We start from the raw sequence: 15,339 nt of genomic DNA on the forward strand, positions 1-15,339 counted from the left end.
TACATTCAGACCTTCACATCACTGGAGAAGGCCCAGCAGAAGGTATTTCTTCCCAAGGTTTTTCCAAGGCTGGGAAAGGTACAGCTCATTCCTATAGCAGAGCTCTTTTTTATATCTTCTATACATGCTCCCAGATAAGGTCATCCTGCGTCATTTAAAACAAGAAAGACTTCACCTACTTCTGTCCCCAATTAGAGAATCAGTGGTATGGAAGAGGCTTGAGAGCCAGAGGACACACCCAACAGAATTATGGTGAGTAGTAAGTGCTTAAGAAGTGTAATCTGCTGAGAAAGATGAGTGGCAGACTTTCCCTCTTTCTATATCAATGGCAGCAAATAACTTCAGACCCTGAGGTGTTAGAGACAAAACACATATTTATTCTCTTCCAGTACAATAAGTTTAAGATTATTTAACAGAGATATTATCAACAAGCGCTTCAAGATGGAAGATGAACATTCTCTGAGGCATTCCTTTTTACAAAGAGACTGGATGTTGAAAATTGATTTGAAGGATGCCTATCTGTTAGTAGCTATTTAAACCCCCACAGAAGTGTAATAGACTATTTTCCTGGAATCACCAAAGGTTTCAGCTCAACTCTCTCCTGTTTGGACTGTCATTCACCCCTTGGTGCTCTACGCAACTCTTGAAATCAATAGTGGTGCTAATGATGTCTGGGGGAATATGTATGATAGTGTATCTGGGAGATATGCTGATCATATCACCGGACAGGCAAAAGTTGCAGATTCAAATGGGTTAGATTGTGTCGCTGCCACAAGCATTGGGATTTGTGCTAAATCAGAGGTCCATGTTGGTTACATCACAAATGATTCAGTTCTTAGGTTTTGTGACAGTGATGGCCTTCCTGTTCATTCCCAGATTAAAGTGATTGTTAGAAATGGGGTCCCAAGTTGGCTGTGGTTTGCACCCTGTCTAAATAGGGACCTTTACTCTGATCAGGGTAAGGGAGTCACACAGCAAAGATAACCCCTGCACATCCACTTGGTAGCTGGGCTAAGGCAGTCTGGCTTATCTCAGAGGCAATGTGTAAAGTATATGTACACAAAGTAACAGAGTGAAAACACCATAAAAGTACACCACAACAGTTTAGAAAAATAAACAATATTTATCTGAGTAAAACAAGACTAAAACGACAGAAATCCAACATAGACAAGTAAAGATATGAGTTTTCAAATATAGAATCTTAGTAAAGCTCTTAGAAACACAACAGCCACAACTGGGGCAGATCTCCAGCAAGAAAAAGGAAGGGTACTACTCCAGCATCTTCTGCAAGCACCACTTCTGATGACTTTGATAGAGACATGGAGTAGACCCTGACAGAGTTAGGGAGATGCCAGGAAAGGCAAGGGAAACGATTTGTTCCACAAAGCCTTAGAAGCATGGAAGGGGATGATGGCGAGGAGGATAATGATGATGAATGATTCATTGTGGAAGATGAGTCAGAGGAGTCTGACATTACAGTCCAACCTGCTCTGAGGGATGTGGCACAGGCATCACTGCCAGCGCCCATATTTATAAGGCCCTAGCAGAAACCCGCACCAACCTGTATATCAGTATATGTATGCACTGCAGAGAGGCAATCAACACACCCACCTACCTCCAGTTCTACTTCGGGCATTGGCAATGGCCCAGTAAGAAAGTACTCCTCCCCAGTTTAGGACTTTTTTACAATTAGCAAACAAGAAGGGAACATTGTGATATGTCCATTTGCCGTGCAAGTGTTTATCGAGGAAAGCCTGGTTCACATTATGGTACTGGAGGACAGAAGACCCATATAAAAACACATCATGCAATCGGGTGGGAGGTGCACCTTAAAAAAATGGCTGAACGTGGTCTCTGTAGTGGAGGTAAAAAGAGCTGGGAAACATCAGCTACAATTGGTCAAAACACGGTGGAAGGTGAGGAAGAAGTGGGTGATATCCTCAAGCAAAAAAGACCTATCCCCAGCAGTGCACCAGAATTACCCACCTCAGTGTCCTCAAAGTGGCACATGAAGACTCAGAATCAGATGGAGACACCACGGCATACAGTGATTGTACCACGATGCACATTGAGTCTACCACCATCTATATCTGAAAAGCTGCGTGCATCAGTGACCCCACAAAAGAAGAAAATCCAGGCTAATGTTATGGGCATGTTTCGACAGAAGGGATGCTTTGACTGTAAACAATCAATGGCATTTCTGTAAAATGCGGAGCTGGCAAAAATGTTAGCTCTGGACCTCCTTTTTTTTTTGTGGAAGGAGTGTGATTCTTAGAGTCTGTGGCAGCCATCTGTCAGAAAATGGAAGTTTACAAGTCTGACCTATTTTGCAAGAGTTGCTGGTCGAGCACTGCATCATGATGTGCAGCAAATGATTGGACAAGCTTTGCAGCAAAGTGTTGCCCACACCATCCACCAGACAAAAGCCAAGTGGACTAGTTGTCAGGCTACTGATTACATATGTATCGCTGCACATTGGATCTCTTTTTGCCGGGGCAAAGCAAAAAGCTATCTATAGGTCTTGGCCCTGAAGAATTTTTTAAGAGTGTGCAGTGGCATACAGAAGTAGTCATGTTTGCCATGGAGAAATCACATACAGCTGCAAAGATCTTGGATGAATTTAACAGCAGGGTATCTGAATGGTTGCACAGACAAAGGCAGTAACAAAGTCAAGACCATGGCAGACATTGGCTATTTCAGGGTCCTGTGTTTGGCACACTGCAACAACCTGGTTGTGCAAGACTTTCTAACAAAAAGAAGACATAAACAGCAAGATACTGACTGCTGCAGACAAATATGTAATCATTTCAGCAATTATTTTGAAGCCCGGAAGCAGTTGCAGATTAATCAGCATGATGTTGCAATGTCTGTTTGAGCAGTACAAACAGATCGATGACTATGTAATTCTAAGAGGAAGGGATGCAATTGGGAAAGTTATCACTGGCACAGATGCTGCTCCCTTTAGAGGTTTTCACGCTTGAAGTTAGCAAGGAGTATAGTACAATGGGACAAGCTATCCCACTGTTGCAGCTGCAGGAACAGCTAAAGAAGGGGTCTGAAAGGTTTGCACTCAGAGCTATGAATGAAAATTCAAAAATTAATGTCTTGGTGGAGAGCCTACACTAGTGCTTGACTTGTAATGCAAAGCTACAAAATGACATTATCAAGTCTAATAAGTATATCTGTGCCACCTTACTTCATCCATGCTACAAAAAATTATTCACACTTTCACTCCTTTTTCTGAAGGTAATGTTTCAAAGTAGAAGAGGTGGATTGCTGAGCAAGCCGGAGAACTGGAAGAATAGCTGGAACTTAGAATCTCACTCCTCAGTTCTGTGGTGCCTCCTTCAACTTCCAAAGACGACAGTCTGATCTCACAGCAGCTAACACTAGCAACAAGAACACTTGCAACAACAGCGTCAGAAGAATCAGACCAAACCTCTGCATTAGCTTGGTTTCAAGTGGCAGGTGTTAAGTCCAGTGCAGGGGCGAAGGCAAAAGAGGTTGAACAAGTGGCAGCACAAATGACACTTCAAAGGATGTTCCAGGAGTATCTGGATGACTGAAAAGAAGTGTATGTGGAACAAAGCCCATTGGTGTATGGCCAGAGCTCAGCAGGCAGGCAATACATTATCTGGCTTATCTGGCTTGTCTTGTAGCCAGCATGTCTGCTGCATGTGTGTTCAGTGCAACTGGTGGAGTTGTTGCAGTGAGAAGGACCAGTCTCTTGCCTCAAAATGTGGAGAGATTTACCATGATCAAAATGAACCAGCATTTTATACCACCTGATTACACCGTTCCTGAAACACCAAAGGAGGAGGAAGAGGATGATTGGTCAAAATCAACTGTTTGCTGATCAACTTCTGGGTGAACCACCTGGGTTTGAAGACAAACTCTACTTCCCATGATGAGTATGCCAGTGCCACCATAGAACTTTTATTTATTTTTTGTTGAACTTCTCTCTTTCTTTCTTTGCAAAAAAAATAGTTAGGGAAACATTATGTTAGTGCTGGATTTATACTACCCCAAAATTTTTATTGACATATATGGCCGGATTAGAGTTTGACCCATGTGAGGTGAAGATGCCCTCACATTCCCTTCAGGATATTGGAGCCAATGCCTTGCTCCCTCACATGCCATTGACTATCCTTTTTTTAAGCAACCTACCCAGGCTGCCCCAGAAGATCATTGATTTAAAAACCGCCAGTGCCAATGCCACATTCCAATGTGTTGCTACCATCAAAACTGAGATAATATTTTGTACAAACCACCATGCTTGGATTAGAAGAGGTAACTACTAACTATTGCACCAATTTGTGATGATATATTGAGTGATTGTAAGTAATGATTGATGATGTATGTGGTGGCTGACAGTGAAGGAGGGAGTTCAACAAATTTGTAAACTTGATTTTGATGATTTGCAATGTTTTAGGGATGATGAGTGGTCATTTTTTCTGAAAGCAATTGGGCTTTCAAACTTAGTGAGATTTACCTGCAGTGTTCACTCCTTTATTTTGGTTCCTCAGGGACCAGATCAGTCACTTTAGTTATCAAACACAAATCTACCCAAAATACTCCAATTCTGTTTCACTATTTGTTCGTCAACAGCAATGCACTACACAGGTCTACCTCACTCGGTTTGGGACTGGGACAGAGTTACTCAGAAACAACTAGCAAGAGAAAATTGTCTACTTCAAAGAGAAACAATGATGATGGTGAAGACTCTGAGGCCTAGTACTCACTCAACTCTGTGGACTGGAGAGAGGTGTGCTGATTTGGAAAATGCTGCTGAGTATGTGTTTGCTGTACTGCTGACTCAAATGTGAAAATCCTCTTTATGTTCTTGCTCTGCCTCTGAGTCATCTTGGTAAACCCCTGACCCCTCATGCAGCTTACTTTGCTACTTTTTGTCCTTCTCCTTTACTCTATAATATATTTACTATTTTTCAATATACACGCCTTCTCCTAGCCCTCTCCTGCACAAACAAACCTGTGTGAAAGCTCAATACTCCAACTTATCTACCAGACAGGTTCAATAGAATACCCAAGTGTGATGGATATTCCAAGGAGAATCAGATGCACCACACAATTTGGTGATGTAGAATCATTTTCCTTTTAAAAATCATGATTTTTCAGAAGCAGGTGGACTAACTTCAAACCTCCATAATTTGTATTCTTAAAACCTAGAAGACATAACATTTAGAGGTATACTATCTTGGGTCTCTCTGGGGCAAAAGGACTGTTTGTAATGCATTTAACTGAACTGTCTCATACTTAGGGGGTCATTCTGACTCCCGCCGGGCGCGGTCATTGCGCGCCCGGCGGGAGCCGCCAAAATACCGTACCGCGGTCGGAAGACCGCGGCGGGTATTTTGAGTTTTCCCCACCATGAAGCCGGCTCGTAATCGAGCCGGCGGAGTGGGAAGGTGCGACGGGTGCTACTGCACCCGTCGCGTATTTCACTGTCTGCTATGCAGACAGTGAAATACAAGCGGGGCCCTCTTACGGGGGCCCCTGCAGTGCCCATGCCATTGGCATGGGCACTGCAGGGGCCCCCAGGGGCCCAGCGACACCCCCTACCGCCATCCTGTTCCTGGCGGGCGAACCGCCAGGAACAGGATGGCAGTAGGGGGTGTCAGAATCCCCAAGGCGGCGCAGCATGCTGCGCCGCCTTGGAGGATTCTGACGGGCAGCAGAAAACCGGCGGGAGACCGCCGGTTTTCCTGCACTGACCGCGGCCAAAGCGCCGCGGTCAGAATGCCCTGCGGGGCACCGCCGGTCAGTAGGCGGTGCTCCCGCCGACCCTGGCCCCGGCGGTCTGAGACCGCCGGGGTCAGAATGACCCCCTTAATCTCTTCATTTCTTTCCATACCAGATTGATAATGGTGTGCTGCTCAGAGCCCTGATAAATACTGTTGTGGTTGTTTTTGTGTAGTGGTTGTCTTTGTCACACCTTTTCTCAATTTCCCTTTCCCATCCATTCATGGAACCCCTAACCCTCCTCCCACAGGCTGTGTGATTCATTGAGGTGTGAGATGTGGTGAAAGCGACATCAACTCACTGCATGATCTTCTATTATCTGAGCAATATTCCACACCAGCCCCAACAAAATTGTCATTAAGACCTTGTGTTGCGTGTTGTATAAGTGCTTAAACTTGCCCAACCAATCCTGACTATCAGCCCACTTCTCCTAACTCAAGGATTTCATTTAGTTTTTAAATATGAGTTCCCATTTGCTCATAAGAAGTTGCTATTGCTATTTTATTAACATATCAGGTCTTCTTTGTTGTATGCCAAATACTATCATTGTTGGTAGTCTGGACTCAGTCTTCCTAAAGTTATGTTATATGTGTTTTCGTTCAATGTAGTTGACAGTGATGGATAACCATTTGATTAATCCTGCAGTTGGAGTTTGCGTAGGTAGGAGTGGCACCTTGTGTCTTCCCTGTTAGCCTGCTAGCCTGCTATTACCACTACCACCACCTTAAAATACCTTGCAGTAAAAAGACTGAGGTATTAGCCCTCAATTCATCTGTTTGGGTAAGAGAAGAACTATGGACTGAATTTAACTTGTTTAGTTAGTAATTAACTTGTATTGAAGAAGATGTTGTTTGTGTGTATCTAGGTTTTTGTAGATAAAGTAGGCAATCATCCCCTACTGGTCAATACAGTTACAGAGGCAGTAGAGCAACAGTATGGCTAAATGGCATTTCCTTTTTTAGCAGATTTAAAAAACAAGAAACACTAAAAGAAAGCAGTGCAAACTAAAACAGCAAATAAACATTTGAGGCGTAAATGAAGTAAAATATCACCTTTTATTTTTAGCAAATAAAAAACCCACCCTTTCCACCCTCCACAGGCCTACACCTCTTCTCAAACACATAGCCCCATCCCCGAAAATTGCAATGAAAATCCAAAGTAAAACCTGGTCCCAACTCCCTCCCCACCCTCACTACCCACAACAAGTCCCTCCCACCAAAACAATAAATTAAGAAAGGTCTTAGAAGAGGGCATTGTCTATTTGGTTCCAGAGCTGGTCCAGGATCTGCTAGATCCTGGCGAGCCAGATCTCCATACTGTCCATCCACTGCATGATAAGGTGGAGCAATGCAATGCAGAGCAGGAGGGGTGACAGCAGGTGCAGTCAGGGCTCTTGATAGCTGGGAACGGGCCAATGATGCAATGGTTGGGAGGCTGGAGTCTGCGGCTGGCGTGATGCTGAACAGGGCCCTGGGTCACAGGCAGCTATTTCCACCTCTTCCCTCTCCAGGACCAACAGAAACAGGCATTCATCCTGTATAGTCTCCAGCCTCTGGCACAGCAAATGATGGGGGCCTGGTGGGTAGTGCTGGTTGATCAGCAGGATTAGTTATATCAAGAAAAACAAAAAAATTAAAAAGCCAAATTGTAAACAATGCTCTGAGCAAATACTTTCAAAGTAAGTAGGCATAGTAGCAGTACATTGCTGCCCCCCTAGGGACAATGGAATTTGATGTAATTATGATTAGGTGAGTCACAGGGCCAATTTTATTTGTTTACCCACACATGCCTCATGACTGACTGTCTGGTAGAAAAGAATTAAGGCAGGATAACACCAGATTTTAAAAAAACAGTGATTTGATCTTTTTTCTTTATAGGCTTTTCTAGTAACTAAACTGACTCTTTTAGTGGAAAAATAAAAATCAATTACCTCTCATCAATGAGTAAAGCAATAAGCACTAGGGAGTACAAGTTGGTGTGATAAATTAATGGAGGTATGCTAACCAGAACTTTGGGTACTTTGCTACTGTCGGCAGCTGGGGCAGCTGTAGTTGACAATTACCTATCTTTAATTCCAATGGCCCTGCCCTTCTCCAAATACCATTCACTTAGTTTCTACCCTGACTCCAAAGAGGCAGATAAATAATAAATAAGATAATGCGCACAAGTCATTTATAAAATGTGGCTATATTATTCTGTCTGCCGTAAGTAGACGGTGGGGAAAAGATGCACTGCACTACAGGGAAAGGAACAGGATATATAGATTGTATTTGGCATGTTCGTCAAAGAGTATCCCTTACACCAAAATTCAAATTAAACCAGGTACTCACTAGTCTCAATTTACTCACTGGTCTCTCCCACCACCACAAATTATTTACAAGTTAATTTGCTGGGCAGTAAAGAAAGGAAACTTGACTTACTCTACTGCAGGGTAAGGCAGAGGGATTAGGTGGGTAGGTAGAGCTTCTGTTGTAGAAGAGAGTGTTGTCACTGATCATCATTTCATCATTTGCCTACATTTTTGCTTATTCAGTTATTGTATAGACAAAGGTCTAAAGGGAAAATTCTGAACAGGGGTAAAATAGATCGGTTATGGGAAACCATGAAATATATTTTTGAAACACCCCACATGGCCATAAAAGTGTGGCACATGGCAAGAATGGATTTTTCAATTTTTGATAGGCTGGGATGGAAGAACTTAGAAAAGAATAAAGGAGTGAAGTACTAAGAGGTGCCTAAGTTGTCAAAGGGAAACACACCCTGCAATGTATTGAAAACTTTGTAAATGCTGCATTAACTGAAGCAGACACACATTGCACAGCCAACACTGCAGTCATAAATTGAGCCATACTTCACGTCTTCAGTCATGAGTGGTGAAATGCCATGGGCAGGGAGGGGGTTGATGAATGATGATGGGTAGGATAAATATCAGACTCACTTAGCAAATACAGTAACTCAAGGGATTATAACACAAAGTAAAAAAAAACACTTTGAATCATAGCTTTGATAACCATAAAACAAAGTAAGCAAAGTAGGTGAGCAGCATACCTCTCTCCAGAAGATCTTCCTTGTTTATTCACCCAAGCAATTATTCAAGCAACCTTTCATTCTTCCTACTATAGTCACCCATGGCCATCATGATATAGGTTTTACTTTCTCTCAACCAGTCTTTCATCAAAATTCCAAATACATTATCCATCCATTCAGTATCCACCCTTTCTTTTAATTACCCTTTCAACCATTCATCCATTCATTTAACCAATACTCACCCACGTATCCTTTCACCCACCCACGCATCCTTTCCTTTCAGTCATTTCACCCATACTTCCTTTTAACCTTCCGTTCTTTTCGGTTTTCATCAAGCTATCATTTTTAGCGTACATTATGTGAGCTTTTGCCGAGTTGCAGGTAGAAGAGGCCATAACCCAACCACTGCTGTAGCTTGTAATGTGGGGGTTCATGATCATGATGATGCCCTTGTAGCTAATGAGTATAATAGTAATTGTTAATAAGCATGCAATGTGACTTACACCACCCATTCCTGTTGCCGCTTCTCCTCCTGCTCCTTCTGCTCTTGAAGGGGTACTTGACAAGCCGGTGTCACTCTGTGTAGCTAGAAAATAAATATATACATATTTTAATTTAAAAAATATAACCGGAATACATCACTATAGTTTGATTACCACTGCAATATGTTCTATCAAAAATATCACCCTTGGCATTTTTTTGATTCACAGTGTTAGAAAATCTTGCTAGTCAAGCCACCCAAAAACTTTTCGCAATGGAGTGTATTATGATGGTCAATGAAAGAGAAAAAAAAGATAATGCAGGGATAACAGGAATTAAATGGAGAAAAAAATAAACAAGGCACAATTAAAAGTAGTATAATAGTAGTATAATAGTGGGCAGAGGTAAAAGTTAGGGAAATAATAATAATAATAATAAATAATAGAACAAACTGGGATGAGCAGAGCCTCATCAGTGGCGCTGGTGGTCGGTGTCTCCTCCGCCCCAGCTCTACCCAGACCTGTCTCAGCGCTGCCCCTCTTCTTGCCCTTGGGTGCTGATGTAAGAAAAAAAGCAGATAATAAAATAGAATAGTGGTACAGATAATCTCCACAAAATTATCATAATAGGCAAACACAGTAACATTGTACTTATCTAAATCAGATCAGCTATGGTGCTAGTATCGACTATTGCTGAGTTGGCAATACTAATCAATCCCTATTCTAAATTTAATTAACAAAAACTAATTTTGAGACTGATGCATTGTCATGAATACTTTTTTACTCTATTCTCATTTCTCAACCCCTTGATGGACCAACTCAGTGTCTCTTTTGTGCACTGCATACATGCATATTACTAGTACTACACAGTGTGAAATTGCTTGGGACTGTACACGATTTATAAGTGAAAGTCACAGTGAATGCTATCTCACTGATATCACTAATTCATTATGGTGACAGGAGGACAGAGAGCTCCACATTGCAATGGCTTCTTAAATAATCAGTACATTTAGGTAGTGCTGATCACCTGCCTAGTTCAAACTGGATCACATAATAAAATTCTTAATGTAAACTAAACACACCTTACCTCTGAGTGTGGGCAGCATGCTATTCAGAAAACAAAGTTAGCATTGTAGAACAAAACAACAAATAATATAATTTATACTTACTGAGCCCCAGAATCTCAACATCTAGAAGGTTGAGCAGCTCCTGCTCACAGTAGAGCATATCCAACCAGTGCTGCATCAGGTGCTGGGTGGTGCGCTGGACCTGGCTGGTGTGCGGCACACACTTGCACACCCATCCAAATGCAGCTGACACTCCAGCCAGGAGTAACCACTGCCAGGCCTGTCACCTGCTGCCAGCATGGAGTGGAGGTGGTGCTGAACATAAAAAAACAGTGCTGCTACCTTCGCCTCACAAAAGGCTGGGTGGTGAGCTTCACTCTGCTGGGAGTGTGGAGTTCAGCCAAAAACTTTGCTAGCCCCGGCAGCAGAGCGGAGCTCACTGCCATGTCTGTGCACTAGTCTGCAGCCCGGTTATGGGCCACACAGTGCAAGTGCAGGCAGTCTGCACTTGCACTGGGTGGCCTATAACTGGGTTGCAATTTACACTCAGCCCATAGCATTTGCTCTGGTACAACATGCTCTGCTTCCTGCTGGTTGGCGTGGAGCTTCTGCTACTTGCTGAGGGGCTGCACCTGCACCAGCTCCTTTCAGTGTCCTCAGCACCCCGGTAGCAGGAGGAAGAGGGAGGCAAACACCCAGGCCGCTGGCACCTGGGACCGTCCTGGATGCTGGTCCAGCAGTGGGCATGGATGGTATTTGCATATGAGGGGGGGCTGTGCTTGCAAAAAGGAAACATGCAGTCACAGTTCCACTTGAAAAGAACTTGTCTCCCCAGAGTCCCTGGGAAAGGAAGTGGTGTGATGGGGTGCGGTGCTGAGGCCAGCAGGGAGAACTGGAGACCAGATGAGCATCAACTGCTGAGTGGTCGTCTGGAAGCCCCCACCAGATAGAGATGTGTGTGGCCTTAGAGACCAGTGGCAAGCCAGGCTAGTCACTTTTCTGAAAATACCTGGCTGCTGGTGGTGAGCTGGCTAGCTGCTGCTAATGCTGGGCCCTAAATAAAGGGCAGTCTGAGGGTATGTGTAAGTGCAAAGGACACGATTGCAAGGCTGGTGCAAGACGGGGGTGTGCTTGGCCCTCCGTAGCAAGTATGTGAAGGAAGACAGTTGGTGAAAGGCAGTGTGCAAGCATGGAAAGCAGCAGGCTTCAGGTCGGTGGGGCTGTGTCAGCATAAGAGGCCTGAATCTGCAGCTTTTCCTGCCTACAGCATACCACACTGGCTGAATGCACCTGATCTCAGAAGCACTAAGCATGGTTGGGCCTCCCGACCCTGCCTAGTGCTTCTGAGATAAGGAGCATTCAGGCCAGAGTGGTAGGCAGGCGCTCTCCACCATACATGGAACTCTGGTGTGAAGTAGAACTCTATGAGCTCCACCCACTCCTACTGCTGGCTGCTTGAGGGTCCTAGCACCACTGCTCCCCTGCTCGCCTCTGTTTTACCTTCCTCTACCATGGTTCTGGATGGGGTGGAGTAAAGAAAATAAAAAGAAATAGGAGAAGGAAGGATGGAAGAAATAAAGAAGTAAAGGGAAAAATAAACAAAAATGCAAAAAGTCACAAAACCTTAAAAAAATATAAAAAAAACATAAACTACACAGACACAAAACACACACTATTACAATAAATAAACATGAGATTGCTTTGGATGGCTGCTAAGATATAGAAGGATTAAAAAAACTGGTCCAGCACCATGAACAGACTGAAAAACAGGATGTGCCATTTTGATTGCATTTGATGTAAAATCTAATATGAATGGGTGTTACAGGAAACTCCGCCACCCTGCAGAACTCTGCATAGCGTGGCAAAGATTTTTTATTAGTTTACAGAGTTCTGCGTAGTGGGACTCTGCGAGATCTGCCCACCCATAGAAATAATCCTACTCAAACTTTTGTAAAACAAAAGAGGTAGATGTGAAGGAAGAACTGATAAAATATACAATATTTGTGGAACAATAACCATTTAAATAGAGACAATTTTCCTCCACCAAGTCATTAGTAGTGATGACCATTTAATAATTGTCTCATTCATTATTGAAAATATATGCCCACAATAAACGTTAATAGTCTTAGTTTTTAAAGATTTGTTTAATACAAAATAATTAATTTTGTCTTTTTTACAAATAATGTTAGTTTTGTTTACCATATCTAGAGCAGAATAGTCATTTAAAGGAAAAACATCTGTCTTACTAATAGTTAAAGCTAATAAAAAAGAGAACATCAGCAGCAAACTATACATTTTAAGAATAACATCATTCACATTTGAACCAGTATTCTCATCTGACTTTCTGAACAAACAAAGTAAAGGTTCTATGAGTGTAGTGCTTTCCTCTTAGCTAGTTTCTAAGCACTAACATAACACAACAGAAATGCACTTCTGAGGTCAAAGAAGACTTTTATTGTTGTTAATTCTTCCCCAACCACAATATTTATGAATGACGAATTAGTAGCTTTCAAGTCCGCGTTAATCAAACAAAATATATCAGTTTGCCATATACACAGCAGGTTATATTTATAAGATATTGAATGCAAAGCAAAACAAATACTTCACCGTGTGGGAACTATCTACAGCTTCATCTTTCTAAGGTCTGCAAGCTGATGACCCCTGTCAGCCGCGAGAAAGAGAGATTCATCTACCCACACGGGATTGCTGGCAGCCTGCGCCAAGCTCCAGCACGAGGTCCGGCAGATTCAAATCTGACCCTCTGCAGCCTGTTACATTCGTTACAAAGGTGTGCCCCCTCCTCTCAGACCTGGGAAACTGAGCAAGCCTTTTGGAGACTGGCCAGGTCTCCAAGACTACTCCTGTTCCCAAGCTCAAGCGAAGAAAAAACAACACCCATGTACTCTCTCTTATCATGTCTAGTCTACTGTGAGAACAAAACATCTTGGTTCATCTTGTGCAAAAACACAGCTTGGAAAAATACAGCTTGGATTCTCAACTGCAAGATCTAACTCCACGTTAAAGGCAATAGGCAGCTAACCTAGATTTCAAATGCAATGTCATGTTAAAGGCAATAGGCAGCTAACCTAAATATCAAATGCAATGTCTAGTGTCATGTCAAAGCCAATAGGCATCTAAGCTGAATACAAAATGCAATGTCTTATATCATGTCAAAGCCCATAGGCAGCTGAGCTGAATACAAAATGCAATGTATAATATCATGTCAAAGCCAATAGGCAGCTGAGCTGAATATAAAATGCAATGTATAATATCATGTCAAAGCCAATAGGCAGAATATCTAATAGCATGTCAAAGTCAATAGGCAGCTAAACTGAATACATCATGTCAAAGCCAATAGGAATGCAATGTCAAAGCCAATAGGCGGCTAGACTGGATACAGCATGTCAAAGCCAATAGGCAGAATACAGAATGTAATGGCTAATGCAATGTCAAAGCCCATAGGCGGCTCAACTGAATACAACATACCATGTGCTACTGGTGAACATTGAGCAACTAATATGCGCAGAGGTGAAACACAAAGTCATTGGTCAAAACAAACTCCATCAAATGGCAGTACATTCCGCCCTTTGACCAATTAATTTTTGTTTCACATATCTCCTGTTTCAAACAAAAACAAAAAAACATCAGCACAAAAAAAACATTATCAGCCAATCAGATTTGAATGATCAAAGCAATCCCTGTAAAGCAATAGAAGTGAATTAACACATTGATCTCATAACCTTTCACATCAGATACATCTACATAGAAAAGACTGGGCAATTTTTATACTCTGAGTGAGTCTCTAATTCAACAGTGTTAGCAATTTGATGTGGCATGAGTTCTGCTCATGTAAAGGTGCACGGTCCACCTGAAAGCCATACGAGAAGGGAAAAAAAAAAAAAACACAGCTTAGTTCCAGTGGAAGAATGCAATCAAACAAGTTGAACTTGAACTGAAGGCGCAGTTTGCGCAAAATAGATCCATGGTGCTGGCACTTTACTCAGCCAGGTTCAGGTTGGGGGTTCGGACCCTTCCCCGACCCCACACGCACACACCGGAAGGGGGACCACACAGCACACTCAGGGACAGTGGCGAAACGTGGTAGGATCTGCAAAAGAAACAAGTATGACTTTTCTTGCAAATAACATTTTTCATTTAAACTGCACCCTTCCTCTTTCTTTCCCTGTTTTATAATCAGCAGGACGTTTTTGGGGCCCTTTGTTATATTCTCTGCAGGTTCTGGAGGGTCACTTGGGGCTTCAGCCCACACATCAGCACTGAGGTTTTTATCTGCTGCGCCACAGCTTCCCTTTTCTTGCACTGTCAGAAGGGCTGGGGCAGACTCCTTCTTTACCAAACCTCCATTCACTGCATTTTTGCCAATTTGGGCCATTCTGTCTCCAATTTGTATGAATGAATCAGATTCTTTTCTAGGTATCAGCATAATTTCGATTTTTCCTTGGTAATTTGCAGCAATCACTCTCCCTAAAACCTGATCACTTTGCCATTTCTGTCCTGGTAACTTTCCTCTCCCCAACTGCTCTGTGACTGCTTGCATGACAGATTGCTTTTGTGCGTGCTGCACAGTTTTTATCAAATCTAGGGGAATGTGCATCTCTCTCATCTCTGCCCACCTGTAAGTGGCTTTTTCTCTCAGCTGTTCACATTTCTGGGGCACCCACTTAGCCATCCCCACTAAGGCAGAATTCTGGGTGAACACTTCTCTCTCTGAATTTTTCTCATTAACATCTGCAAGGTAATTGAACCAGTTAGGTACAAGCCATGTGGCTAAAACATTATCAAAGAACCAAAAATCAGCGTAAAAATGACACATCTCACGTAGCTCTTGCTTTAAAATCTGACACACATTATACAACGCTGTTCCTTCTACTGTGCCAGAAAACAACATTTCAGTCAGTGAATCATTAGTAAAACAAACATGCTTTTTATCTTCAGTGGACACGAATTCAAATGGTGCACTCAACTTCATTTGTAACTCTTTTACC

This window comes from Pleurodeles waltl, chromosome 10 (assembly GCF_031143425.1).
Source record: "Pleurodeles waltl isolate 20211129_DDA chromosome 10, aPleWal1.hap1.20221129, whole genome shotgun sequence".
Taxonomy (NCBI): Eukaryota; Metazoa; Chordata; class Amphibia; order Caudata; family Salamandridae; genus Pleurodeles; species Pleurodeles waltl.